General features: G+C 46.2%; 1 pseudogene; it reads right to left on the bottom strand.

Moving 5' to 3' along the window:
* Positions 1,443–1,970, bottom strand: LOC102190048 (annotated as a pseudogene).

Genomic DNA, 5,118 nt, shown 5'->3' with positions numbered 1-5,118 from the left:
TATCAACCTAGAGGGGTGGGATGGGGAGGGAAATGGGAGGGAGTTTCAAAAGGGAGGGGATATATTTATACCTACAGCTGATTCATGTTGAGGCTTGATAGAAAACAACAAAATTCTGTAAAGCAATTATCCTTAAATTAAAAAATAAATTAATTAAAAAAAAAAACCTCTACTTGTACTCGAACTGACTCACTGGAAAAGACCTTGATGCTGGGCAAGATTGAAAGTGGGAGAAGGGGACGATAAGAGGACAAGATGTTTGGATGGCATCACTGACTCAATGGACATGATTCTGAGTAAACTCTGGGAGTTGGTGATGGACAGGGAGGCCTGGCATACTGCAGTCCATGGGGTCGCAAAGAGTAGAAAACGAGTGAGCAGCTGATTTACTTTATTACTTCACCTCTACTTGTGTGCACAATGCAATTAAATTAGGCCCAGCTGGTTCAAACTCTTAGTAAAAAAATGGGCAATTGTTGAAATAGATGACTGGAAATGATTGATTTCTTAATCATGTTTAATAGTGATTTATGGGGCAGATGAATGATTCACTCCAACAAAAGCATTCAAGACAGTTCTGCATGTGGATACAATGGTGAAATGAACTTAACACAAAAGTATGTGTTTTCAGGCTTGAACAATGAAAAGCATGAAAATACATGTGAGATATTTGCATTATTAAGCATACAGGAAAAAAAAAGATACCAAAGCTTATACCTGAAGACTAAAAATTTTTCTAGCCCTCCAGTTCCATTCTGTAGAGTCTCTAATTTCCCATGTAGACTTCCAAAAATCAATTTATACACTAATGTAAGTTATTACTGTTATATCAGCTAAGAAGGGCTGAAAGTGAGTGTTAGCCACTTAGTCATGTCGGACTCCTTGCAACCCCATTGACTGTAGCTGCCAGACTCCTCCATCCATGGGATTTTCCAGACAAGAATACTAGAGTGGGTTGTCATTTCCTTCCCCAGAGGATCTTCCCAATCCAAGGATCAAACCCTGGTCTCCTGCATTGCAGACAGATTCTTTACCAACTGGGCTACCTATGGATTAAGTAAAGACTTTATCGTACTTCTCAATTCTTCCAAGTCTTGCCATCAAGTAATGGGAAGGGGGAGGAAGCAGGAATAAGAGGGAAAACCCTAAGTACCAGAGCAGTGTTCCCAAGCATTTCGATGTCGATTTGGGTCTCCTGGCACAGTATTTAGTTTTTTTTTTTTTCGAGATTCAACACGTTTATTCACAGCAGGCCTGGCCGGTCAGCAGCATGCGGGAGCGTGGTGGGCTGGGCTCTGCCGGGTGGTGTGTCCCGAGGGTGGCTACCCGCATCTCTACCTCTTGAACGCCACCTGTGTATACACCTTGGTGATGTCTTGGTACCTGCCTTCTGGGGGCTGGTAGTTGGCGATGGGCGGCGTGTGGTCTGGCCCTTGTCTCTCTTAAGGAAACAGGCCGGGGTCTCGCTTGTTGGCCTCGGCATGGAGCTCCGGGGCCTGGAGCTCCGGGGCCGTGAGCTCCAGCTCACGCACAGCTTCCCGCTGGGCCTCGAGCAGGGATGCGATGGCGGCCCTCTCCAGCTCGTGCTCGCGCTGCTTGTACAGAGACCACTTCTTCAGAAGCAGGGCGCTCCGCTCGCTCTCCTCAAAGGGGAGCTGCACCGGCGGCCGCTGCCTCGCTTGATTCAAGAACTTGACGGGGGTGATAAATTCCTCAACGGGAATCAGCTCCTGGGTCGCCTTCTCCAGCCGCCGGATCCTCTTTTGCAAGCGCTCCTTCGCCGCCTGGTCTTTCTCGGGGTCCACCTTCTTCTTCTTCCGCAGAGGCTCCGCTCTCATGGGCACAAATCCCCAGAAAGACAGCAGGGAGGCCCGCCGCCGCGCATCCCGCGGCTGCGTCGGCCGCGGCCCCAGGAGCCCGCTCGCGGGGCGCAGCGCACGCCAGGCCGCCCCCAGCGCCGCGGCCGCCATGCCCCCGCGTCGCCGGCTGCCGCTTCCGGGCGCGCGCCCGCGGGCCGCCCGACCCGAGCTATTTTTTGCAGAATATTAGAATAGAGGGTGGAGAAGGCAGTGGCACCCCACTCCAGTACTCTTGCCTGGAAAATCCCATGGACGGAGGAGCCTGGTAGGCTGCAGTCTATGGGATCACTGAGAGTTGGACACGACTGAGCGACTTCACTTTTACTTTTCACTTTCATGCATTGAAGAAGGCAATGGCAACCCACTCCAGTGTTCTTGCCTGGAGAATCCCAGGGACGGGGGAGCCTGGTGGGCTGCCGTCTACGGGCTCGCACAGAGTTGGACACGACTGAAGCGACTTAGCAGCAGCAGCATAGAGGCAGAATTGAAGAAGGAACGCCCGACAGGCTTCAAGTAGAGAACAAGGAAGAGATAAGGCAATCTTTACACTGAGAATACAGAATAACAGAAAAAAGCTACTACTAATCTCAGAGGATTTGTCTCTGAGATGAATAGGGATATATTTAAGCTTGTCTGAGTTTGAGCAAACTCCGAGAGATAGTGAAGGACAGGGGAAGCCTGGCATGCTGCACTGCATGGGCTCGCAGAGAGGAAAACATGACTGAGCGACTGAACAGCAACAAAGTTATTCCTAGAAGAAATATTTATTGAGCACCTAAAGTGTATCAGGAGCTGAAGATATGGAAAATAAACTACATAAATATGACCCCTGAGGCCTTAGATGTTGCTCCAATTTAATTAGTCAACAGCCACATGATGAAAATTTTATTTTTTGAAAGTCTGCTGAAAAACTATCTTGCGGAAAAACCATTTGTTGAATTTATATATTCATCAACAATTGCTTTTCACTAATGATTGCTATGTAGGATGTAGTAGTCTGATTCTAAAAATGACAAACAGGAAAATACAAATAACAGTGAGATGCTACTGCTGCTGCTGCTAAGTCACTTCAGTCGTGTCCGACTCTGAGCGAGCCCGTAGATGGCAGCCCACTAGGCTCCCCCGTCCCTGGGATTCTCCAGGCAAGAACGTTGGAGTGGGTTGCGATTTCCTTCTCCAATGCATGAAAGTGAAAAGTGAAAGTGAAGTCGCTGAGTCGTGTCCAACTCTCAGTCGTATCCGACCCTTAGAGACCCCATGGACTGCGGCCTACCAGGCTCCTCCGTCCATAGGATTTTCCAAGCAAGAGTACTGGAGTGGGGTGCCATTGCCTTCTGCTATACACGTATTTGGATGGCTAAATAAAAACAGACAAAAATGAATATCCATCACTGGAAAGATTGTAGAGCAACAGGAGCTCTCATTCATTGATGATAAGAATGCAAAGTGGCATACCCATGTTGGAAGACAGTCTGACATTTTCTTACAAAGCTAAATCTCCTTTCCTGCCCCTTGATTTTGGACTAAGTCAAGTGACTTGCTTTATTAAAGAGCATGTCAAGTGGTTTAAACAGAGGAGCCACTACATGCTTGGCTTTCATTCTCTTTCCTCTTCCGTAAGGATGGCATGGCCCAAAGAGGACATCCTCTCTGGCCTTGGTTCCAGATTGAGAAGACACATGGAAGAATACCAAATCCAGCTGACACGAGATGTGAACAACTCATAAATGTTTGTGGTTGTAAGTGCTGAGAAAATTTTTTCATGATATATTTGAGGGTTCCAGTTCAGTTCAATTCAGTCGCTCAGTCGTGTCCGACTCCTTGGGACCCCATGAATCGCAGAACGCCAGGCCTCCCTGTCCATCACCAACTCCCAGAGTTTACTCAAACTCATGTCCATCGAGTCGGTGATGCCATCCAGCCATCTCATCCTCTGTCGTCCCCTTCTCCTTCTGCCCTTAATTCCTCCCAGCATCAGGGTCTTTTCCAATGAGTCAACTCTTTGCATGAGGTGGCCAAAGTATTGGAGCTTCAGGTTTAGCATCAGTCTTTCCAATGAACACCCAGGACTGATCTCCTTTAGAATGGACTGGTTGGATCATTTGAGGGTAAAGTATATATATATATATATAATGGCCCTTTACTCCTGTATCCCTAGATAATTCAGTGTGTATGTCCTTGGAATGGGGATATTTATTTGCAAAACCAGAGCACCATTAGCAACTTCAATAAATGTAGCACTGATACAATAATTTTATCATCATCCACATTTCTACTTTGTCACTGATCCAATAATGTGGTTTTTTCCTCTCTTTTACACAGCATCCAAATTGGATAAGATATTGATTTATTTGTCATGATTCTTTAACCTCCTTTGTTTGGAACATCGTACATATATGATTTTATATATATATATACGCACACACACATAGGCACACACACACACACATATAGCACTCCCAAGGTGGCACTAATGGTAAAGAACCTGCCTGCCGAAGCAGGTTAGATATAACAGACTTAAGTTTGATCCCTGGGTCAGGAAGATCCCCCAGAGGAGGGCATGGCAACCCATTCCAGTATTCCTACATGGAGAATCCCATAGACAGAGGAGTCTGGCAGGCTGCAGACCATAGGGTCATAAAGAGTTGGACATGACTGAAGTGACTTAGCATGCACGTACATATATACATATAAGTATGATGTCTTTAATACTGTTCTTGGTAACTGCAAATATTAAATTCCTCCAAGAAACCATTTTGGAGTCATCTCTGCTTTGCTGATGCAATGAACATGGTCCTTGGCTACCTGTGTGATCGTCTAGCAGTGAGACTCAGTCATCTTGGCCACTTGTAACATTTGCTGTATCACTGAGTTTATGTTTCCCAAACTGTAGAATGAGGCTAAATATTCCCAATGATTTTAGAAGTTTTTAGAGAGAGATTGTAAGGAGGAGACTGTGGTGCATTTTTTATAACATCCTGAATGAATGTCTAAACCAGAGAGGAACAGCAAGGTGACAGGTTACCTGAGAGAAAGAGGCAGTCAAGACCCAGTCACAATGGCTTCGAGAGGGGAATGAGCTCAGGCCAATCACATAATACTCGCTATTGTGCTCTCAGGCTTAGTCAGAGCCAAACTCAGGAAGCACATTCCATTAGAATAAATAAAGCTTCGATCATGTGTAAAATTTCCAGCTTGAATAGGCAGCCATCCTATCACTCATCAGGCTGGATGCATTTAATGGGTGTAATTTCTTCCT

This window comes from Capra hircus, chromosome 13 (assembly GCF_001704415.2).
Source record: "Capra hircus breed San Clemente chromosome 13, ASM170441v1, whole genome shotgun sequence".
Lineage (NCBI taxonomy): Eukaryota > Metazoa > Chordata > Mammalia > Artiodactyla > Bovidae > Capra > Capra hircus.
This window is presented reverse-complemented; position numbering and strand designations above follow the sequence as displayed.